Source organism: Pseudophryne corroboree, chromosome 3 (genome assembly GCF_028390025.1).
Source record: "Pseudophryne corroboree isolate aPseCor3 chromosome 3, aPseCor3.hap2, whole genome shotgun sequence".
Lineage (NCBI taxonomy): Eukaryota > Metazoa > Chordata > Amphibia > Anura > Myobatrachidae > Pseudophryne > Pseudophryne corroboree.
Window position 1 is genome coordinate 532,908,079 of NC_086446.1, and position 25,241 is coordinate 532,933,319.

General features: G+C 47.0%; 2 long non-coding RNA genes across 6 annotated transcripts in view; one reads left to right on the forward strand and one right to left on the reverse strand.

Moving 5' to 3' along the window:
- The window catches only part of LOC135056236 (uncharacterized), a 421,784-nt gene that overhangs the window by 283,486 nt on the left and 113,057 nt on the right, over positions 1–25,241 (forward strand). The gene's annotated exons all lie outside the window — the stretch shown is intronic.
- LOC135056235 (uncharacterized) overlaps positions 1–25,241 on the reverse strand; it is a 236,939-nt gene that overhangs the window by 45,400 nt on the left and 166,298 nt on the right. For all 3 annotated transcript variants that reach the window (XR_010243929.1, XR_010243928.1, XR_010243930.1), the window contains exon 2: positions 12,395–12,459. This is a non-coding gene — a long non-coding RNA (uncharacterized LOC135056235). The remainder of the gene's footprint in view (positions 1–12,394; positions 12,460–25,241) is intronic.

The following is a 25,241-nucleotide window of genomic DNA, read 5'->3' on the forward strand; positions in this document are numbered from 1 at the left end:
CTGCCAAGCCCTCAGTATACGCTGGGGCTTTACAAGCAGAATCAGGCACGGTGGGGGGCCCGTCTCAATGAATTTCAGCGCGCAGTGGGCTCACTCGCAAGTAGACCCCTGGATCCTTCAGGTGATATCTCAGGGGTACAAATTAGAATTCGAGGCGTCTCCCCCTCGCCGTTTCCTAAAGTCGGCTTTACCGATGTCTCCTTCTGACAGGGAGACAGTTTTGGAAGCCATTCACAAGCTGTATTCCCAGCAGGTGATAATCAAGATACCCCTCCTGCAACAGGGAACGGGGTATTATTCCACACTGTTGTGGTACCGAAGCCGGACGGCTCGGTGAGACCGATTCTAAATCTAAAATCTTTGAACACTTACGTACAGAGGTTCAAATTCAAGATTGAGTCACTCAGAGCAGTGATTGCGAACCTGGAAGAAGGGGACTACATGATGTCTCGGGACATCAAGGATGCTTACCTTCATGTCAAAATTTACCCTTCTCACCAAGGGTACCTCAGGTTTATGGTACAGAACTGTCACTATCAGTTCAGACGCTGCCGTATGGATGGTACACGGCACCCCGGGTCTTTACCAAGGTAATGGCCGAAATGATGATATTCCTTCGAAGGAAGTGAATTTTAGTTATCCTTTCCTTGGACAATTCCCTGATAAGGGTAAGATCCAGGGAAAAGTTGGAGGTCGGTGTAGCACTATCTCAGGTAGTGTTGCGGCAGCACGATTGGATTCTCAATATTCCAAAATCGCACCTGGTTCCGACGACGTGTCTTCTGTTCCTAGGGATGCTCCTGGACACAGTCCAGAAAAAGGTGTTTCTCCCGGAGGAGAAAGCCAGGGAGTTATCCGAGCTAGTCAGGAACCTCCTAAAACCGAGCCAAGTCTCAGTGCATCAATGCACAAGGGTTCTGGGTAAAATGGTGGCTTCCTACGAAGCAATCCCATTCGGCAGATTCCACGCAAGAACTTTCCAGTGGGACCTGCTGGACAAATGGTCCGGATCGCATCTTCAGATGCATCAGCGGATAACCCTGTCACCAAGGACAAGGGTGTCCCTCCTGTGGTGGTTGCAGAGTGCTCATCTTCTAGAGGGCCGCAGATTAGGCATTCAGGACTGGGTCCTGGTGACCACGGATGCCAGCCTGCGAGGCTGGGGAGCAGTCACACAGGGAAGGAATATCCAGGGCTTATGGTCAAGCCTGGAGACATCACTTCACATAAATATCCTGAAGCTAAGGGACATTTACAATGCTCTAAGCTTAGCAAGACCTCTGCTTCAAGGTCAGCCGGTGTTGATCCAGTCGGACAACATCACGGCAGTCACCCACGTAAACAGACAGGGTGGCACAAGAAGCAGGAGGGCAATGGCAGAAGCTGCAAGGATTCTTCGCTGGGCGGAAAATCATGTGATAGCACTGTCAGCAGTATTCATTCCGGGAGTGGACAACTGGGAAGCAGACTTCCTCAGCACGACCTCCACCCGGGAGAGTGGGGACTTCACCCAGAAGTCTTCCACATGATTAAAAACTCGACAGGTATTGCGCCAGGTCCAGGGACCCTCAGGCAATAAGCTGTAGACGCTCTGGTAACACCGTGGGTGTACCAGTCAGGGTATGTGTTCCCTCCTCTGCCTCTCATACCCAAGGTACTGAGATTAATAAGATGGAGAGGAGTAAGCACTATATTCGTGGTTCCGGATTGGCCAAGAAGGACTTGGTAACCGGAACTTCAAGAGATGCTCACGGAGGATCCGTGGCCTCTACCTCTAAGAAGGGACCTGCTCCAGCAAGGACCCTGTCTGTTCCAAGACTTACCGCGGCTGCGTTTGACGGCATGGCGGTTGAACGCCGGATCCTGAAGGAAAAAAGGCATTCCGGATGAAGTCATCCCTATCCTGATCAAAGCCAGGAAGGATGTAACCGCAAAAACATTATCACCGCAATTGGCGAAAATATGTTGCGTGGTGCGAGGCCAGTAAGGCCCGACGGAGGAAATTCAACTGGGTCGATTCCTACATTTCCTGCAAACAGGAGTGTCTATGGGCCTGAAATTGGGGTCCATTAAGGTTCAAATTTCGGCCCTGTCAATTTTCTTCCAAAAAGAACTAGCTTCAGTCCCTGAAGTTCAGACGTTTGTAAAAGGGGTACTGCATATACAGCCTCCTTTTGTGCCTCCAGTGGCACTTTGGGATCTCAATGTAGTTTTGGGTTCCAAAAGTCACATTGGTTTGTGTGGAGTTAAAATATCTCACATGGAAAGTGGTCATGCTGTTGGCCCTGGCCTGGGCCAGGCGCGTGTCAGAATTGGCGGCTTTATCCTGAAAAAGCCCTTATCTGATTTTCCATTCGGACAGGGCGGAATTGAGGACTCGTCCTCAGTTTCTCACCAAGGTGGTTTCAGCGTTTCACCTGAACCAACCTATTTGTGGTGCCTGCGGCTACTAGGGACTTGGAGGACTCCAAGTTGCTAGACGTTGTCAGGGCCCTGAAAATATGTTTCCAGGACGGCTGGAGTCAGGAAATCTGACTCGCTGTTTATCCTGTATGCACCGAACAAGCTGGGTGCTCCTGCTTCTAAGCAGACTATTGCTCGTTGGATTTGTAGTACAATTCAGCTTGCACATTCTGTGGCAGGCCTGCCACAGCCAAAAATCTGTAAATGCCCACTCCACAAGGAAGGTGGGCTCATCTTGGGCGGCTGCCCGAGGGGTCTCGGCTTTACAACTTTGCCGAGCAGCTACTTGGTCAGGAGCAAATACGTTTGTAAAATTCTACAAAATTGATATCCTGGCTGAGGAGGACCTGGAGTTCTCTCATTTGGTGCTGCAGAGTCATCCGCACTCTCCCGCCCGTTTGGGAGCTTTGGTATAATCCCCATGGTCCTTACGGAGTCCCCAGCATCCACTTAGGACGTTAGAGAAAATAAGAATTTACTTACCGATAATTCTATTTCTCATAGTCCGTAGTGGATGCTGGGCGCCCATCCCAAGTGCGGATTGTCTGCAATACTTGTACATAGTTATTGTTACAAAAATCGGGTTATTATTGTTGTGAGCCATCTTTCAGAGGCTCCTCTGTTATCATGCTGTTAACTGGGTTCAGATCACAGGTTATACGGTGTGATTGGTGTGGCTGGTATGAGTCTTACCCGGGATTCAAAATCCTTCCTTATTGTGTACGCTCATCCGGGCACAGTATCCTAACTGAGGCTTGGAGGAGGGTCATAGGGGGAGGAGCCAGTGCACACCAGATAGTCCTAAAGCTTTCTTTAGATGTGCCCAGTCTCCTGCGGAGCCGCTATTCCCCATGGTCCTTACGGAGTCCCCAGCATCCACTACGGACTATGAGAAATAGAATTATCGGTAAGTAAATTCTTATTTTTCTTGGAGTGGTTGGAAAAACGCAGGCGTTTCCAAGCGTTTGCAGGGCGGGTGTCTGACGTCAATTCCGGTCCCGGATAGGCTGAAGTGATCGCATCGGCTGAGTAAGTCCTGGGCTACTCAGAAACTGCAAAAGATCTTTTTGTACTGCTCGGCTGCACATGTGTTCGCACACCTGCACAGCTAAAATACCCTCCCCTGTAGGCGGCGACTATCTGATCGCAGCGCTGCAAAAAACTGCTAGCAAGCGATCAGGTCTGAATTAGGCCCAATGTTTTTTAAAAATTTCTCAATAAGAAACTTTTGGCTTAGGGGTGCCGTGAAAAAAAAAATCCCAAATGTTTGAGAACCACTGATTTAGGGCCTAATTCAGCAAGGATCGCAAAGCAGCAAATATCACAGAAAATGTGGAAAATCGCAAAAACTGCACCATATACCACAAAAACTGAGGGAAAAAAAGCAACTTCTGAGACGAAGTAAAAACTGCATATGCACTACGAAAAGTAGGCGTGTAGGGGGCGTACTAACAGGCTGGACTCGCAAAAACTATGAGTAGGGGCGTGTTGTGTGGTGTATACTGATGTTCGGTAGGCGGTGCATACGCAATTTTTACAACAGATCGCACATTTATGGTGTGCAGTTTCTGAGTGACTACAGGTCTACCTTAAAATCTGCACAAGCTGACCTCAGTTGTAGAATGTTCGATGTATACTGCAATCATTGCTTCATTACACCCAGCTGAAGAAGCTTACACCTCTGACCACAAATCACTTCATTCAGCTGTATTGAAACTTCTACACATGTAAGGGAGCTTTAAACTCTGTAACACGTTTCTTTATAAAATATATGTTAGTAACCTAATTGTTTTTACACTTACTAACAATCGAGTTTTGACAACCACACAATTTTTTAAAAGCAAATGTTAATCAACATTTCCAAGCATTTTGTTTTGTAGGATCTGCTTAATGTCTTTTACTGTAGCATCCTAATAGGCCCTACACACTGGCCGATGTTCATCAAAGATATGAAGATCTCGTTCATTATTGAACGAGCTAACGTTCATATCTTTCAGTGTGGAGTCACCAGCGATGAACGATGCGTGGCCCCGTGCTCGTTCATCGCTGGTTCCCCGTCGGCTGTGCATGCAGGCCAATATGGACGATCTCATCCATATCTGCCTGCACTTCAATGGAGTCGGGTGACGGGGGGAGTGAAGAAACTTCACTCGCCCCGTCACTGTACCCCCCCCCCCCCCCGCCGGGTCGCCCGCATTTGCCGTCGGACAGCTCGGCGACGGATCTTTATATGTCTAGGGCCCATAACAGTTTTTTAATGCTTTTTAAGCAACCAACATGTATTTTGTTAACACAACAGACCCACATACATTTGGTTACATTTTTTTTTTTTTTTATATTGCTACACACACAAACATATGTTCAAGAACAGCAACACCTTTTTTTTTTTCCGGCCAGGAAAGTAGGTAGTGCAATACTTGAGGTAAAAACATAGTTGTTTGCAAAAATTGCAACAGCAGAAACATTTAAGCAAAAAATGCGTAAAATTGTAAATTTATACGAAAATAATGCATATATTTTTTAGGTCTTTGCAATATTTGCACATTTCACAAGCCCACCTTGTTTTTGTGACATTAAATTAGTGTTGCAGCTTTTCCGTTTGGGCATGCTTTCGCAATTTTGCGAATGGTCGCAATTGTTGCAAATTTGTAATTTTTACAATCCTTACTGAATTGGCCCCTTAATTTAGTAACAGGTAACAGCTAGTTGTTAATGTGTATCAATAAAATAAAGAAGGAAGTTCAGGTTGTCATATGTAGGATTTCTATAAAGGGTTAATAGTGTGAAACAATTTCAGCATGTTAAGTCTGTGAATGATTTTATATATTTGAGCTGATTTGTCTTTTGAGGGATTACCAGTATAAGTACAGATGTTTTTTTTTCCTTCTTTGACTCTAAGATGATTAAAATCCTTCACCTCTCATACACATAACTTCCCTCCAGTTCAGTTTTTTTCTTCTCATCTTGGTTACATTTTTTGTGATCCTTACAGTATGCACTATAGAATGCAGACAAGAACAAGCGTGTCCGTACATTGGGAAGCAACACTACATTATTTAATATCAGACTGAGCAAAGCATTCACCTGTCACAAGGCTCATCTGATCGTTATGGCTCATTTACAAACTGCAGTGTAGATATTTAGTCATTGAATGGGAATTATGAGTTCATCTATCTTTCCGGTTTTTTGGGGACTGTCCCGCTGTCCCACCCGCGGGCTACAGTGTCCCGCGGTGGGGGGGGGGGGTCAGTTGGGAGGCTCTGTCAATCGCTGCTCTGCTTAGCAGAGCAGCGGTGAATAGACGCTGTGCGCATGCGCACAGCGTCTATTTAGTGGAGTCAGAGGGAGAGGGAGCATGCCAGCGGCTCACAGAGCGCTGGGCATGCCCCCTCAGTGACGAAAACGGGGGCGTGGCTCAAGATCTCGGGTCCTCCCGCGAAGCCACGTCCTCTTTTCCATAGACCATGTCCCCTTTTCCATAGACCACGCCCATTTTCCCATAGACCACACCCATTTTCCATAGGCCACCCCCCTTTTCGGGAGCGCGCGAGTGTCCCGCTCCACAAGAACAGAAAGTTGGGAGGTATGCTCTTGTAAAGTCTCACTAGAACAATTAGAAGGGACTTTTCTAAAACAGCACTGTGGTCTCATCATTTGTTTCCCAAATTGGCGCCATTTAAGAAAAAAATTGAAAAGGCCTGCCACACTGGGCGACATGAACGATAATTGATATTGTTCATTATTTTCCCTTAAACTTCCCAGACTCCCGGGTGAACGATAATGAATTAGATAGAGCGGCCACACTGAGCGATTTCATGAACAACTGAACAATATGCCTAAATTGTCTGACTCTAGGGTTTTTGCGTATTTATTTAAATGTTTGTTCTGCATGTCATCGCTCATCGTATGCACCGACCACACTGAACAATATGCACCATGTCGACAACTATGTAGCCAGAATTGAGTTGCAGCGACAGACGACCTACTTGACGTGGGAGCGCGCATTGTTCATTTTACGCACCGACCACGCTGGGTGATGGGCCTAATTCAGAACTGATCGCAAAAGCAAAATCTTTCTCTAATGGGCAAAACTATGTGCACTGCAGGTGGGGCAGATATAACATTTGCAGTGAGAGTTAGATTTGGGTGGGTTATTTTTTTCTGTGCAGGGTAAATACTGTCTGCTTTATTTTTACACTGCAATTTAGATTTCAGTTTGAACACACCACACCCAACTCTAACTCTCTCTGCACATGTTTTATCTGCCCCCCCCCCCCCCCCCCCCTGCAGTGCACATGGTTTTGCCCATTAGAGAAAAATGTTGCCGTTGCGATCAGGTCTGAATTAGGCCCTATCATTTAAACAATATCACTAAGAAGGGTGAAAATGAGCGATATCATTTAAAATATCGTCCAGTGTGGCAGGCCCTTAAGTGATGTTGCACTCTGCAACTCTGGGTTTGCCTAGCTGTAATGTTGGTTGGTCCAGTACACTAAAATCCCATTGCCACCAGCATCACTGTAAGTAAATTTGTTCTGAGTATTTTTCGGAGCTGAATATTAGGAAGAGAATGATATCCTTTTGGACAGCATTCACACCCGGGACTTGTACATGGCTCCTTCCCGGGTGTGACCTGCTTGAGACCCCTTTTAGGCCGCAGCACCAACCCGGCATATTGCCAGGTTGGTGACGTCAGCAGTGACGTGTGCGGAGGTGGCGCTTGGAGATCTGATGATCTCCAAGTGCCGCCTCTTAATATAGTGTGAAAGGGTCCCGGGTTGCATCAACCTGGCTTACCCGTTCACACCGCACAGTGATCCGGGTTGATCATGTGTTCAACCCTGGTCGCTAAACAAGCAGAAATACCAAGTCGCTGGACCCGGATTATGTCAACTGGCCCCTTTCCCGGGTTATTGCTGGCGGTCTGAAAGGGGTATTATTCTGCTGAAACGACTTTGGGAAAACAAAAAAAGAACAGTTTCTCCAGTTTAGTATCTACAATGTTTCACGGTGTTATTACTGATTTTCTGCACATAAAACAATATCTACGCAACGGTAAACAAAAGAGGAGTGAGAGAGTCTAGAGGAGTATAATTTGGAATAAGGTGTAGTAAGGGTCGACTGGGAAGACACAATTAAAGCTTCCAGTAAATTTAGGCGAAAAAAGAAAAGTTAAATGATATCCACAGAGGAAACCGATCATAGCGTATTTTTCCTTTCCGTGTTTGAATAGTTGTTTACCATGGGAGGAGAGAGGTCTGACTGTGCCAAAGTCAAGGACTGAGCGTCCCTTTGGCAGCACAGCTACATAAAATGCAACTAAATGAAGCAGACACTGAAATGGGATCTCTGCCTGAACCAAGGGTGCTCTCACCCAGGTCACCCCTCCACTGCCTGACTTACCTCTCCCTGCCTCAGAGCTCATGGCTCATACTCTGCCCAGACAGCCATCCATGTAAATGATGGGGTCTCTGTGGCTTTGATAAATTTTATTTTACATACATAATATTCACATATTCTTGGGATGTCACGCTGACTACCTGTCTTACATCTCTGAAAAGAATGCTAGGGAGTCCACAAGGAAATTAAGCAGCGTGTTGGCGCTAGAATAGTTTATTTCACTGTTTGAAAATAAAACTGGTGTAATTTTAAGCGTGATTTGCCAAATGCACTTGCCACAAATGGGTGGGTACATGGGTATGCACTCAGGAAGCATACTATGGGGGTAATTCCAAGTTGATCGCAGCAGGAATTTTGTTAGCAGTTGGGCAAAACCATGTACACTGCAGGGGGGGCAGATATAACATGTGCAGAGAGAGTTAGATTTGGGTGTGGTGTGTTCAATCTGCAATCTAATTTGCAGTGTAAAAATAAAGCAGCCAGTATTTACCCTGCACAGAAACAAAATAACCCACCCAAATCTAACTCTCTCTCTGCACATGCTATATCTGCCTCCCCTGCAGTGCACATGGTTTTGCCCAACTGCTAAAAAATTTCCTGCTGCGATCAACTTGGAACTACCCCCTATGCCCAATCGCATGACATAATCCTTTATACTGTAAGACTTTATTTAGGCTCAGCAGATATATGTATAAGTGTATGTATTACAGACAGCAGTGAACATGCACATCATCAAAGATTTATTCTCTAAATGTTTACATCTTGCACAAATCATTGTTAAACTCACTGTTCCTGTCTCTTGTAGGCATTTCAGACTTACACATTCATTTTCTAGTTGTCTGCTTATGCATCATGGTTGTCACACACCAATACAGGGACTCCATATACTCTGGACATATTATCCAGGGACGTATCTACCTATTGGCCAGGATGGCACTCGCCAGGGGTGCCAGCTGTGGAGGGGCGCTGCCTGGCGGTGACACCCACGGCCAGGGGGTAGATTCACTCTGTCCCCCACCCACAGGGATGCCCAGCAACGACCACAGAAGGCAGCAGCGGCAACCACTGTTCTTGTCTCCGGGGGTCCGGCACTGCTCCGCAGTCCGCACTACAATCAAGTAATTCTGCAAAACTACAGCTCCCAGCAGCCATTGCTGCTGAGTGCTCACAGCAGCAATGGCTGCTGGGAGCTGTAGTTTAGCAGAGTTACTTGATTGTAGTGCGGACTGCGGAGCAGTGCCGGACCCCGGAGACAAGAACAGTGGTTGCTGCTGCTGCCTTCTGTGGTCGTTGCCGGGCATCCACGCCAGGATGCTGGGTTGGTCTCTGCTTGGCCGGCTTCGAGGTCCCCTTAGTGGTGTAATGTATATAAGGGGTACTACTGTGTAGCGTGATGTGAATAACAGACAATACTGTGTGGTGTAATGTGAGTAAGGGACACTACTGTGTGATGTAATATGAATTGGGGTCACTATTGTGTGGCCATGCCCTTTTTTGGCACACGTGACTTCCATATTTTAAATATGTGTGTGGGGAGGGGGGGGGGCAAGTCACTTACTTTGCCAGGGGTGCTTGGAACCCTAGATACACCCCTGATATTATCTAGGAAAGAGTTTAAATGTAACTGCATCCATGCTACTGTAGTTCCAGGATAAGGTACTATCAGTTCTTCACATTTCCAGCTGTTTCCGGTATGTCTGCTTCTGCTACCTGTATTCTTCACAGTAGAGCTTGTTATTGAACCTAGCTTTTCGTCCTGAGATTGTTACAGTGCCTTTGGCTACTGATCCAGCTTGATCTATGTAAAACCCTGTTTGTGTGGACTTACCACATACATTCTTTCTAACCCAAGGATGTGTAGCAGCTCCCATTGTAGTTACTCCAACTCAGTACTTGGTATCCTTTCCGTTTGGCCAGTCATACAGTCCATGTGTTGTCCTGTGTATATGCCCCTTCAAAGGCTGACTGGCTGAGCTGAGGAGCTCCTGTTTTGATAAAATGCTGTAGAATATGGTAGAATTATTACCGTTAATTTCATTTCCTCCAAATATTCCATAACAGCCATTATGTACGAGATAACACTTTAGTCAGATGGGTAAAGACTGGAAAAAGAATTGCCTCCAGAAGGTATATAACATGACTTTTCCTTTCTTTTGGTGTCTTTGACAATTTTCACAATCTGGTACAGGTATGAAGAATTTACAACCGTATACCTTATCAAGATCATCTTGTATCCTCAGGAGATCAACACTACCCTTGTAGAATGCACCCACGGTAACTCTTGCACCTCACGCTATTCCCCTTATATGACTGCACAATGACATCCTAGATTTATCTTCCCAGAGTATGTTTGGATGAAGCAAGTCCTTTATAGGTTCCTACTGTAAGGAAAAATACTTGATCTCTCTTCCCAACTCTTTAGTTCTGGACAGTTACAGACAAACTGCCCTGCGAAGATCAAGAGTATATAATTGCTCCTCTTTATTGCTCCTTAGCAACCAAAGTAGGACTAGTTTACAGCACTACTGAATGTGTGTGTGTAGTATATATATATATATATATATATATATATATATATATATGAGAGAGAAGATTTTAGAGCATTCATGTACTGGATTAAGATCCCAAGAAGGGTTAATATGAGGCATGATTTGCTATACTGCTTAAGAAACATAATAATAAGTTCATCAGAGTCCTTTGTGTTTTAGTAAGGACTGCCTAATTGCCGTACCCTCAAAGAGGTAACCCTTTGGGTTGGGATTTATAAACGGTCCCTGATGTAGAAATAAAATAGGTGCTTTTCTGCCTTTTTCAGTTGGGTTCAGAATACTGTAGAATTTTTTTTTTAAACTGTAACTCCTGCAGAGCAGATCCTAGCATTGTATAAGCCTTCCATGCCGATCATCAAACACGTACAAATGGGTATTGACCTCCAGACATGCTCACATAACACAGAAAAGGATCACTTTGAAGAACGTCCTAGCATGTGAGCCACCTGTTCTGCTTGCACTCTCAGAAGTGCACCACAGCGACTGTCCAAACTCACCAGGAGCAGATAAGCCACTTATACCCCTTTCACACCGCCGCAATAACCTGGGTCGCAGCCCGGTGTGATAGGGTCCCTTAAAAAGTCAGGTCCAGTGACCCAGGAATCTAACATGGATAGAAAGCAGAGTAGGTCCTGGGAAGGACCCAGTTTAAAGGGCAGTGTAAATGGGTGATCTGGGTTGTCTGACACAGGTCCTGGTAAAACCCTATGGAGAGCCACCTCACTGGCGCTTGGAGATGATGTAATCTCCAAGCACCAGCAGAGGAGAAGCCATGGCAAAAACCCGGTTCCATCCTGCAGTGTACACAGGTTTCAAGCTGCTGTGAGATGTCTTGAAACCCGTGTTCATTGACCAAGGTTGGACTCAGGATTTTCGTGTGCAAGGGGTATTAGAAAACCAAACTCACACTACACTCACCTACACACACGCCTTACTCACATGAGTGACACTAAGGGCAGGAAGGAGTCGCACTGTCTATATTACAGAGGGATTTCTGTTTCCTGTCTACTCAGCTGACTAAGAAGTTAATTAATATGTTAAGGCTGCTATGGAGTTGAAAAGGAAAGAAATATTACCAATTACTTCATGTTCACATAAAGTAAACACTACACTATTACAGTCAGACAAGAACAAATAAAATAAAAGCACAATCTTCTCATCTTCTATGACCAAAACCAAGTTACAATCATTAAAGAGAATGAACTAATTTCCCACAAAGAAGATAACAGCATACTGTATCCATGGTTTATGTCATTAAACCATGAGCACTTTTGTTTACTGGCTTGGTCCCTTAGTGGTATTATAGACTGGAGAGATAATGTTGTGTTGTCTTGGCTACAATTTTGGGTGTTTTCTACACTGTGTGATGCTAGAACAGTGTCGGACTGGGGCATGTAGGGCCCACCGGGGAAATGCAGTGGTAGGGGCCCATGTTTAGGGGTGTGGCCAGTCTGCAGAGGGGGTGTGGCCTGCCACCTCATTTGTTTGACTAACCATTAGAGAGTACAGCGTCTGGACACCTTCATAAATATATACAGTAAATTCGGCTGCTGCATGCATGATAATGTACCAGATTAATAACAGATTAATAACAGCAATGCACTGTAGAAAATACACCATAGTCCAGTATAAGGTAACATATGTATAATGTATAATTCTGGAACCTGATCCTTAGAGCAGGAGATGGGGGCCCAAGGCAGCGGGGCCCACCGGTGGATTCCCCTGTACCCCTGTGGGCCAGTCCAAGCCTGTGCTAGAAGATCTGAATTACTAAACATTTGGCTCCAGTATGAACGAGGGCAAAATTCTGTAAACCAAAGAAACCAGCATAGAAAGAATCCAGAGTGAACAATGCTGCATTTTCCTGCACTTTTAATAGGAAATAAAATCCTATTCCACGTACAAATGTCAGTTTTACCAAATGCATCTTATTTAGGAATATTTCAGTGATAAGTATTTAATTTTCCCCATGTGGGACTTACATCTGTCAGAGAGGCTCCATCTAACTCTGCTCTAGGAGAGGCTTGATGACATGTCATGATGACAGCTGAAATGGAAATGATAAGCATTAGTTGTATAGATTATCCTACAACAAAAACTAACGTGCTTTAGAAATTGCATTATGACCACGATTTTGATACATTTTGTTCATCTGTGCATACAGGTAAAGTGTTTACTTATGGGAGAAAACAAAGACTTTTCTCTATCGTCCTAAGTGGATGCTGGGGTTCCTGAAAGGACCATGGGGAATAGCGGCTCCGCAGGAGACAGGGCACAAAAGTAAAGCTTTTACAGGTCAGGTGGTGTGTACTGGCTCCTCCCCCTATGACCCTCCTCCAGACTCCTGTTAGATTTTTGTGCCCGGCCGAGAAGGGTGCAATTCTAGGTGGCTCTCATAAAGAGCTGCTTAGAGAGTTTAGCTTAGGTTTTTTATTTTACAGTGATTCCTGCTGGCAACAGGATCACTGCAACGAGGGACAGAGGGGAGAAGAAGTGAACTCACCTGCGTGCAGGATGGATTGGCTTCTTGGCTACTGGACATGAAGCTCCAGAGGGACGATCACAGGTACAGCCTGGATGGTCACCGGAGCCACGCCGCCGGCCCCCTCACAGATGCTGAAGCAAGAAGAGGTCCAGAATCGGCGGCTGAAGACTCCTGCAGTCTTCTTAAGGTAGCGCACAGCACTGCAGCTGTGCGCCATTTTCCTCTCAGCACACTTCACACGGCAGTCACTGAGGGTGCAGGGCGCTGGGGGGGGGCGCCCTGGGAGGCAAATGAAAACCTTTAAAAAGGCTAAAAATACCTCACATATAGCCCCAGAGGCTATATGGAGATATTTACCCCTGCCTAAATGTACTAAATAGCGGGAGACGAGCCCGCCGAAAAAGGGGCGGGGCCTATCTCCTCAGCACACGGCGCCATTTTCTGTCACAGCTCCGCTGGTCAGGAAGGCTCCCAGGTCTCTCCCCTGCACTGCACTACAGAAACAGGGTATAACAGAGAGGGGGGGCAGAATAAATGGCAATATATTAATATAAAAGCAGCTATAAGGGAGCACTTAATCATAAGGCTATCCCTGTCATATATAGCGCTTTTTGGTGTGTGCTGGCAGACTCTCCCTCTGTCTCCCCAAAGGGCTAGTGGGTCCTGTCTTCGTATAGAGCATTCCCTGTGTGTCTGCTGTGTGTCGGTACGTGTGTGTCGACATGTATGAGGACGTTATTGGTGTGGAGGCGGAGCAATTGCCAAATATGAGGATGTCACCTCCTAGGGGGTCGACACCAGAATGGATGCCTTTATTTGTGGAATTACGGGATAGCGTCAACTCGCTTAAGCAGTCGTTTGCCGACATGAGGCGGCCGGACACTCAATTAGTGTCTGTCCAGGCGCCTCAAACACCGTCAGGGGCTGTAAAACGTCCCTTGCCTCAGTCGGTCGACACAGACCCAGACACAGGCACTGATTCCGGTGGTGAAGGTGACGAATCAACCGTATTTTCCAGTAGGGCCACACGTTATATGATTTTGGCAATAAAGGAGATGTTACATTTAGCTGATACTACAGGTACCACTAAACAGGGTATTATGTGGGGTGTGAAAAAACTACCAGTAGTTTTTACCGAATCAGAAGAATTAAATGACGTGTGTGATGAAGCGTGGGGTGCCCCGATAAAAAACTGCTAATTTCAAAGAAGTTATTGGCTTTATACCCTTTCCCGCCAGAGGTTAGGGAGCGCTGGGAAACACCTCCTAGGGTGGACAAAGCGCTAACACGCTTATCAAAACAAGTGGCGTTACCCTCTCCTGAGACGGACGCACTTAAAGATCCATCAGATAGGAGGATGGAAAATATCCAAAAAGGTATATACACACATGCAGGTGTTATACTACGACCAGCTATTGCGACTGCCTGGATGTGCAGTGCTGGGGTAGTTTGGTCAGAGTCCCTGATCGAAAATATTGATACCCTGGACAGGGACAATATTTTACTGTCGTTAGAACAAATAAAGGATGCATTTCTTTATATGCGTGATGCACAGAGAGATATCTGCACACTGGCATCACGGGTAAGTGCTATGTCCATTTCGGCCAGAAGAGCTTTATGGACACGACAGTGGACAGGCGATGCGTAGAGGAGTTATTTGAGGTCGGTCTATCGGATTTGGTGGCCACGGCTACGGCCGGGAAATCCACCTTTCTACCTCAAGTCACTCCCCAACAGAAAAAGGCACCGACCTTTCAACCGCAGCCCTTTCGTTCCTTTAAAAATAAGAGAGCAAAGGGCTATTCATATCTGCCACGAGGCAGAGGACGAGGGAAGAGACAGCAACAGGCAGCTCCTTCCCAGGAACAGAAGCCCTCCCCGGCTTCTACAAAAGCCTCAGCATGACGCTGGGGCTTCGCAAGCGGACTCGGGGGCGGTAGGCGGTCGTCTCAAAAATTACTGCGCGCAGTGGGCTCACTCGCAGGTAAATCCCTGGATCCTGCAGATAATATCTCAGGGGTACAGGTTGAAATTAGAGACAGAGCCACCTCGCCGTTTCCTGAAGTCTGCTTTACCAACGTCCCCCTCAGAAAGGGAGACGGTTTTGGAAGCCATTCACAAGCTGTATTCTCAGCAGGTGATAGTCAAGGTACCTCTTCTACAACAAGGGAAGGGGTATTATTCCACTCTATTTGTGGTACCGAAGCCGGATGGCTCGGTAAGGCCTATTCTAAATCTGAAGTCCTTGAACCTATACAAAAAGAAGTTCAAGTTCAAGATGGAGTCACTCAGAGCAGTGATAGCGAACCTGGAAGAAGGGGACTTTATGGTATCCTTGGACATCAAGGATGCGTATCTCCACGTTCCAATTACCCCTCACACCAGGGGTACCTCAGGTTCGTTGTACAAAACTGTCACTATCAGTTTCAGACGCTGCCGTTTGGTTTGTCCACGGCACCTCGGGTCTTTACAAAGGTAATGGCCGAGATAATATTTCTTCTTCGAAGAAAAGGCGTATTAATTATCCCATACTTGGACGATCTCCTAATAAGGGCAAGGTCCAGAGAACAGCTAGAGATGGGTTTAGCACTATCTCAAGAGGTGCTAAAGCAGCACGGATGGATTCTGAATATTCCAAAATCCCAATTAATGCCGACAACTCGTCTGCTGTTCCTGGGGATGATTCTGGACACAGTTCAGAAAAAGGTTTTCTTCCCGAAGAAAAAGCCAAGGAGTTATCTGACCTGGTCAGGAACCTCCTAAAACCAGGAAAGGTGTCTGTACATCAATGCACAAGAGTCCTGGGAAAAAATGGTAGCTTCTTACGAAGCAATCCCTTTCGGCAGATTCCATGCAAAGGGATCTGTTGGACAAATGGTCAGGGTCGCATCTTCAGATGCACCTGCGGATAACCCTGTCGCCGAGGACAAGGGTATCCCTTCTGTGGTGGTTGCAGGAGGCTCATCTATTGGAGGGCCGCAGATTCGGCATGCAGGATTGGATCCTGGTGACCACGGATGCCAGCCTGAGAGGCTGGGGAGCAGTCACACAGGGAAGAAATTTCCAGGGAGTGTGGTCGAGCCTGAAAAAGTCTCTTCACATAAACATTCTGGAACTAAGAGCAATCTACAATGCTCTAAGCCAGGCGGAACCTCTGCTTCAAGGAAGACCGGTGTTGATCCAGTCGGACAACATCACGGCAGTCGCCCATGTAAACAGACAGGGCGGCACAAGAAGCAGGAGGGCAATGGCAGAAGCTGCCAGGATCCTTCGCTGGGCGGAGAATCACGTGATAGCACTGTCAGCAGTATTCATCCCGGGCGTGGACAACTGGGAAGCAGACTTCCTCAGCAGACACGACCTTCACCCGGGAGAGTGGGGACTTCATCCAGAAGTTTTCCACATGCTATTAAACCGTTGGGTAAAACCAATGGTGAACATGATGGCGTCTCGCCTCAACAAAACACTGGACAGGTATTGCGCCAGGTCAAGAGATCCGCAGGCAATAGCTGTGGACGCGCTGGTAACACCTTGGGTGTACCAGTCGGTATATGTGTTTCCTCCTCTGCCTCTCATACCAAAGGTATTGAGGATTATACGGCAAAGAGGAGTAAGACTAGTGGCTCCGGATTGGCCAAGAAGGACTTGGTACCCGGAACTTCAAGAGATGGTCACGGACGATCCGTGGCCTCTACTTCTGAGAAGGGACCTGTTTCAGCAGGGTCCTTGTCTTTTTCAAGACTTACCGCGGCTGCGTTTGACGGCATGGCGTTGAATGCCAGATCCTAAAAGGAAAAGGCATTCCAGAAGAAGTCATTCCTACCTTGATAAAGGCAAGGAAGGAAGTCACCGCGAAGCATTATCGCCGTATTTGGCGAAAATATGTTGCGTGGTGCGAGCAGCGGAGTGCTCCGATGGAGGAATTTCAACTGGGTCGTTTTCCTACATTCCTGCAATCAGGATTGTCTATGGGTCTCAAATTGGGATCTATTAAGGTTCAAATTTCGGCCCTATCAATATTCTTCCACAAAGAATTGGCCTCAGTCCCTGAGGTCCAGATTTTTATCAAAGGAGTACTGCATATACAGCCTCCTGTGGTGCCTAAGGTGGCACCGTGGGATCTAAATGTAGTTTTAGATTTCCTCAAATCCAATTGGTTTGAACCACTAAAGAATGTGGATTTGAAATATCTCACATGGAAAGTGACTATGTTACTGGCCCTGGCTTCGGCCGGGAGAGTATCTGAACTGGCGGCTTTGTCTTATAAAAGCCCTTATTTAATTTTCCATTCGACATAGGGCAGAGCTGCGGACGCGTCCGCATTTTCTCCCTAAGGTGGTATCAGCGTTTCACCTGAACCAGCCTATTGTAGTGCCTGCGGCTACAGACGACTTGAAGGACTCCAAGTTGTTGGACGTTGTCAGAGCCTTAAAAATATACATTTAAAGGACGGCTGGAGTCAGAAAATCTGACTCGCTGTTTATACTGTATGCACCCAACAAGTTGGGTGCACCTGCTTCTAAGCAGTCGATTGCTCGTTGGTTTTGTAACAAAATTCAACTTGTACATTCTGTGGCAGGCCTGCCACAGCCTAAATCTGTTAAGGCCCATTCCGCAAGGACGGTGGGCTCATCTTGGGCGGCTGCCCGAGGGGTCTCGGCATTACAACTCTGCCGAGCAGCTACGTGGTCAGGGGAGAACACGTTTGTAAATTTTTACAAATTTGATACCCTGGCAAAGGAGGACCTGGAGTTCTCTCATTCGGTGCTGCAGAGTCATCCGCACTCTCCCGCCCGTTTGGGAGCTTTGGTATAATCCCCATGGTCCTTTCAGGAACCCCAGCATCCACTTAGGACGATAGAGAAAATAAGAATTTACTTACCGATAATTCTATTTCTCGGAGTCCGTAGTGGATGCTGGGCGCCCATCCCAAGTGCGGATTATCTGCAATACTTGTACATAGTTATTGTTAACTAATTCGGGTTATTGTTTAGGAAGCCATCTTTCAGAGGCTCCTCTGTTATCATACTGTTAACTGGGTTTAGATCACAAGTTGTACGGTGTGATTGGTGTGGCTGGTATGAGTCTTACCCGGGATTCAAAATCCTCCCTTATTGTGTACGCTCGTCCGGGCACAGTACCTAACTGGAGTCTGGAGGAGGGTCATAGGGGGAGGAGCCAGTACACACCACCTGACCTGTAAAAGCTTTACTTTTGTGCCCTGTCTCCTGCGGAGCCGCTATTCCCCATGGTCCTTTCAGGAACCCCAGCATCCACTACGGACTCCGAGAAATAGAATTATCGGTAAGTAAATTCTTATTTTCTAGGTGGCTGCAGAAGAGAGGTTCTCATGGCTCTCTTTAAGTGGTGTGGTAGGATTTGTCGACATTCAGAAATCCAACATATTCTAAATGTCGACTTTCAGAATGATGGCGTGGTCAGGAGGTCGACATTCACAATGCCGACGTTGCCAGAATGTCGGCCATGCGGATTTCCATTCAGGTGAGCATGTCTACTCCTAAACCTAACCTTATGCCTTACCTTATGCTTAACCCTAAAATCATCTGAGAATTGTATGACGACATTGTCAACATTATGTCATCTCGACATAGTGAATGTCAACATTCTAGAATTGTTGACTTTATGAATGTATGCCCTGTACAGTAACAAGTAGCAATGACAAAAGATTTGTTTCCATGTAACCCACTGGTTGAATTCTTCCTCATACTGTAAATGAATACATCTCAATGTTACAGGAGGCAACTGGTGACAACAGCCAGAAACTAAACATTTGTCTTATTAATAACTACATTTTATAATTTAATATTGATGTATTTTTATTGTGAGATAAAATAATGTATTTGACTTTAGAAATAAGATCCTTATTTGTATAAATGTACCTATCATCAGGAGCTGTTTATGACATGTATAAGGGATGGTATGCGTTTTTTAGATCGACCACACTTAGGTCGACCACTATTTGTCGACATGCATTTGGTCGACATTGTTTCAAGGTTGACATTGCCAGAAGGTCAACACAGGAAAAGGTTGGTTGGTTTGGAAAGTGCACCGCAGGAGAAATAGGAGGGCTTGAACGCTTGATTAAAACCCCAAGTAACAATGAATCTGCCTAGCATTCAGAAGCTTTATGAAAGCAGGGTTATAAAAAGAGCACGAGGCATTATGCGTGACTATGGACATCCGCATTGTAGGATATTTGAAAAATTACCATCCAGCAGAAGGTTTAGAGAATTGATGTCACGCACCAAGCAACTGTACGATATTTTCTTTCCATCAGCTATTCGTATTTTAAATCACAACATTGTTTAACTTAAATACATTTGAGAATTGCTTGGTATGCTTTCTTATCACTTGTTCATTTCTGGCGCCATATTGCTGTACTTGTAACTTCGTCTGACAATTGATGGTTTTGATTTGTTTGATGGCAATAAACTGTATTATTACATGAGTATTTAATTTTATTTCCATTTTTGATCTTTATCGTACTTTACAATCCACGTGGACTACGATTGGGAATAGTAATCTCTGCCAAGTTCAGCAAGGCACCTTGCCCGTTCGCTCGCCATGCAAAGAGATGCGGTGCACTAATTGGGTTTTTTTGTTGATTTTACGAAGTAAACAACAGCAAAAAAAGTACAAAAAAAAAAATCTCATGTTGACATTTTTCTGTGTCGACCTTTTTCATGTCAACCTTCAGTCCATGTTGACATTTTTCAGGTGACCCATGATCCACATCCGTAAGGGATTCATATATACTTTCAGAAAGTTAGCTGGAAAATGAGAATACAGCACTATGATTAACACAGCAAATCCAGAATTGTGTTATTGGCTCAAGATTATTTATTTAATTTTTGACTTTTTATTTTTAACAACAGAAAATTGGCAACAGACAATATCAAACAAGTATAACTTATGGTGGGTACACACTGATATATCTGCAGATCATACACACTACCCGATCCGTCGGGGACTGACGTCATGAACTGGGCGGGCGTGTACACACGCCCACCCAGTTCAGCTGTCAATCACTGCCGGCTGCTGCAGCTTGTGTACGGGCGGTCGGCTGGTCGCCCGTACACACACAGCGATGCACCAATATATCGGTAGATATATTGGCCATCGGCTGTGCTGTTGGGCCGACGCGATATGTCTATGAACGACGAAGTTCACAGACATATCGCCTGTACACACTGGCCGATGGACCCGCTATATATCAGCCGTTCAATAGAATGGCCGATATATCGGCCAGTGTGTACGGGCCTTAAGAAACTTCTAATAGTTCTTGGCATTATGTTAAATGGAGACAAGGCATGGAGGAAGTCATTAAATTTGCCGACAGTCAGAATCCTAACCACCGGCCATAATCCCAATCGGGTGGTGGTCCATGCCACCACCCGAGGGGGAACATAACACTGGACGCCACTGGGCCCGAAGGATGGAAAGGACAGTGAGCCCGCGGGGGGACACGCTGCGCACACCACCGGTATTCCAGCTGTCGGGATCCCTGCGTCACTCTTCTGACCGCCGGGATCCCGACAGCTGGCATACAGTATATTACTGAATCATGCATGGAAAAGGGTAAGAAGGGTGGTGAGACCAGGGAACTGACTTCTAGATTGCCTGCCAGTCCTGAGCAGAGAGAGGCAGGTATGCACACGGAGAAGTAGCCCCTATCAGGTTAAGGGTCTAGAATGGGAAGAGAACTATGTTGTACCAGAAAGCTGATCATTATTATATAAATATGATGGGTCCCAGGTGTGGAATTTTTTAACCATGCTATTAAGCAAGCAGGTGATGTATTCCATTGATGTAATGAACCACATAAGAGTAATCAGTGCATGGTTGCATGGAGAGTATTAAGATTTCCAATCTCTAGTGATTTGGGATCTACCTGCATTGCAGTTGTGTTGTAACAATCGATCATTGGGCTTGCAGAGAAGACAGGAGATCAGCAATTTTAGGTCAGTGATTGAGGTTTGAGGACAATCTTACCAGACATGAATAAACGTACCAGTGCCTCTGGATTGCTTCCAACACAGATTGGATATTGCTGGCAAACTCTTTTGGAACACAGAGACAATGGCTTTAATAAAGTTTAATATTTACACACGTCCCATCTGAGAGCTACATTAACAGAAAATTCGGCAACACATTGGGGCTGATTCAGAGTTGATCGTAGCTGTGCTAAATTTAGCACAGCTATGATCAGGCACTCAGACATGCGGGGGGACGCCCAGCACAGGGCTACCCCGCCCCGCATGTCAGTCCCTGCTCCGTCGCAGAAGTACAAAAGCATCGCACAGCGTAACTAGCACGGGGTGAGCAGGGCACGTGCCCTAGGCGCCATGGCAGGCCCAACAGAGGGCAACTGCATGGCCTGCTCGCCCCACTGTGCACCATTGCGCTCACCACCGCTGCGGCCCTCCGGAGCATCACCAGTCTCCTCCAACACCCGGCATCTCTCCTCTTGCTGCAGGGAGCGTGACCGCAATGTGTCACGCTCCCTGTTTGATCAGCCTGCTGCCCTCCGCCAGCTCCTGGCTCCCAGCCGCCGCACCCTGCCAGCCTGGTGCTCAGATCGTGGCTCCCAGCCCCCTCAGATCCCGGCTCCCAGCCACCTCGCCGGCTCCAGGTCCACTAATCTGGGCTCCCAGCCGCCTCACCTCGCCAGCTCCCGAGTCCCTTGAGGTAAGGGGGGAGGGGGGGAGAGAGAGGTGACCCTGTTATATTATTTGAAAAGGGGGGGATAGAGAGACACTGGGAGACATAGAAGTGGGGGGAGAGACACAAGGCGGGATGTACTAAGCTTTCCCGCTACGGAATCTCCCTTCTCTGTGATTCTGTTATCTGCTGCACGGTAACTGCTTTCCTCCCTCTGGCCGGCGCTGCCCTTCACTCCCCGTAGGTCTCATCTCCATTTCCGCATCTGAATCCCCATCGTCGTGGTCCACTCTGCTCTCCACGTTGACTCAGCCACCCTCCCCCTTTCCTATTCTCTTGCGCTCGCGCATTTAGCACAGCATCCCATCATGTGCACACTGGAATAACAAAGAATAGGAAAGGGGTAGGGCGGCTGAGTAAACGCGGAGAGAAGAGTGGCCGCGGTGATAGGGATTGAGATGCGGAAGGGGAGATGAGAGACCTACGGGGAGCGAAGGGCAGCGCCGTCCAGAGGGAGCAGAGCAGTTACCGCGCAGCAGGTAACGGAATCGCAGAGAGGGGAGATCCCGCGGCAGGAGAGCTTAGTACATCCCGCCCACACTGAGAGACATAGAAGGGGGGGAGAGAGAGACACTGGGAGACATAGAAGGAGGGGGTAGAGAGATACATTGAGAGACATAGAAGGGGGAGAGACACTGAGAGACATAGAAGGGGGAGAGAGACACCGAGAGACATGGGGTGGAGAGACTCAGAGACATAAAAGGGGGAAAAGAGAGACCATGATAGACATAGAAGAGGGGGAGCGACACTGAGAGACAGGGAAGGGGGGAGAGAGAGAGACAATGAGAGACATAGAAGGGGGGAGAGATACACTGAGAGACAAAGAAAAGGGACACACACACTGAGAGACATAGAAGGGGGGAGAGCGAGAGTCATTGAGCACGATTCAATTTGATGATAGTTGAAAAGCGCTGAGAATGAGCTCCCGATGCTATTCAATACAGCGCCCTGTGACACCCAGCGACGGGATTTTTTTCTCACACCCCTGGGGGGGTGCGAGCAGAAATCCGACAAAGTGCCAGCGTGATGCTGATTTCTGCCCTTAGCGTGACATAAATAGCTTTGCACCGGGCACATAAGTCGGAGAATGTCGAATCTCCCGACAAAACTCCTATTTAGTCGGGGAGAATGGGCATTCTTTGACTTACCACTGCGCTGTATTGAATAGCACCAGGAGCTAATTCCCGGAGCTATTCAACTGTCATCTAATGGAATTGTGCTCATAGAAGGAGGGAAACACATTGAGAGACATAGAAGGGGAGACAGAGAGAGACACTAAGAGACATAGAAAAAGAGGTGGAGACACACAGAGAGACACAGAATGAAGGGTGGGAGACACACTGAGGGACACAAATGAAGGGGAGAGACACACTGAGAGACAAAATTAAGGGGAGGGGAGACACAGAGACATAGAATGTGATGGTGTGCTGAGAGATTTTGCAGGGGTAGGTGATGGTGTGCTGAGAGACGATGTAGGGGGTAGGTAATGATGTGCTGAGAGACGATGCAGGGGGTAGGTGATGATGTGCTGAGAGATGATGTAGGGGGCAGGTGATGGTGTGCTGAGAGATGACACAGGGGGTAGGTGGTGGTGTGCTGAGAGACGTTACAGGGGGGGTGATGGTGTGCTGAGAGACGATGGTGGGGTAAGGGAATGTGTGCTGAGAGACAACACTAGGGGGAGATTATGGTCTGCTGAGAGACGTTGCAGGGGGAGGTGATGGTGTGCTGAGAGACGATGGTAGGGTAAGGGGATGGTGTGCTGAGAGACGCAGGGGGAGACGGTGTGGCTGAGAGACGCAGGGGGCAGGATGTGACACTGGGCATAATGCGAGTCTGGTTGAACCGCTGTTTTATGATGCTGGCCTTGTTAATATTCCTACACAAACAGGCATCTTCTGGATGATGTGATCTCCTACATGAATAGTGAATACCGACTGAAGATGCTGTTTGCCTTAGAGGATACATTTCTTCAGAGGTTCCACAGTGTGAGAAACCAACATATAGGTAAGGTACATGTGGAATTGAAAAGAATGATGCCAGTGTGACGTGAATCAGGTGGCGTGTCATGTTGGCAGGCCCAATTTTCAGTATCCATGCCCCTTCTGGTACAGTATGTGTCCATGCCCCTTCTTGTATGTGACAATGCCCTTTCTGGTGCGTGGCCACACTTTTTTTTTACGCGCGCCTTCGGTGCGCAGACATAGTTGTTCTTCTTTTTCTTTTTTTTTGGGGGGGGTGGGGGTGGTGACACTCTTCATCTTGCTCTGGGCTCTGAAAACCCTAGTTACGCCTCTCTGCTCCTCATCTACTACTAGTAACTTTTGCAGGGGCGTCTTAAGAGAGAAGGGGACCCGCGTGTAGCCCCATTGTGGGCCTCCTCTTCTCCGGCAGCTAGTAGACTCTAGCATAATGATGGGCGCCATGTTCCCGGGGGGCATCTCCAGTGCGCATGCGCAAAGCACTCGAAATGGCCGCAGCTGCCATTTTCTGAGTGATTTGTGCCCGCACTGCAGGCCTACCGCGGGTCTTCGGAGGGGTAAGTATACTATATGGGTGCAGTGTGTGCGGTGTGGGCCTCCCTCTGCCCATGTGCACCGCACACACTGCACCCATTATAGAAACACCTATGAACTGTTGGTAAAGCAGTAACCGCACTATGGCCCTCATTCCGAGTTGTTCGCTCGGTATTTTTCATCGCATCGCAGTGAAAATCCGCTTAGTACGCATGCGCAATGTTCGCACTGCGACTGCGCCAAGTAACTTTACTATGAAGAAAGTATTTTTACTCACGGCTTTTTCTTCGCTCCGGCGATCGTAATGTGATTGACAGGAAATGGGTGTTACTGGGCGGAAACACGGCGTTTCAGGGGCGTGTGGCTGAAAACGCTACCGTTTCCGGAAAAAACGCAGGAGTGGCCGGAGAAACGGTGGGAGTGCCTGGGCGAACGCTGGGTGTGTTTGTGACGTCAACCAGGAACGACAAGCACTGAAATGATCGCACAGGCAGAGTAAGTCTGGAGCTACTCTGAAACTGCTAAGTAGTTAGTAATCGCATTATTGCGAATACATCGGTCGCAATTTTAAGAAGCTAAGATTCACTCCCAGTAGGCGGCGGCTTAGCGTGTGTAACTCTGCTAAATTCGCCTTGCGACCGATCAACTCGGAATGAGGGCCTATATAAAATCATTAAAGCCAACCTGTTTGCTGAAAGTTTCAATGAAATTGACAATCACCAGTGTTCGCTTGCATTAACGTCTGCATGGTCCAAGCAGGATAAAAGTCATACTTTAGTGGAAAGTCTTGCAGAGAAATGGAAAACAACTAGGACAAAATGCTCAGGAATGCACAAAATAGAATGCATTAAGTGTAAAGAAACATATTTTGATTTATTAAAAATACCAGTGGGGTGGCGTTTCTAGGGCAATGCAGAGAGGTCATTGGGTCATACACTGATCTCTAAACTGTTGTTTGCTATTATGATGCCATTAGGTGGAACTGAGTGGAATATTAATGTGTTAAAGTCACTGGCGTATTTAATGGGTCCACACCCTGCACCCATTATTTTTATACTTACCCTCCGGAGTCCCACGGCACAGCAG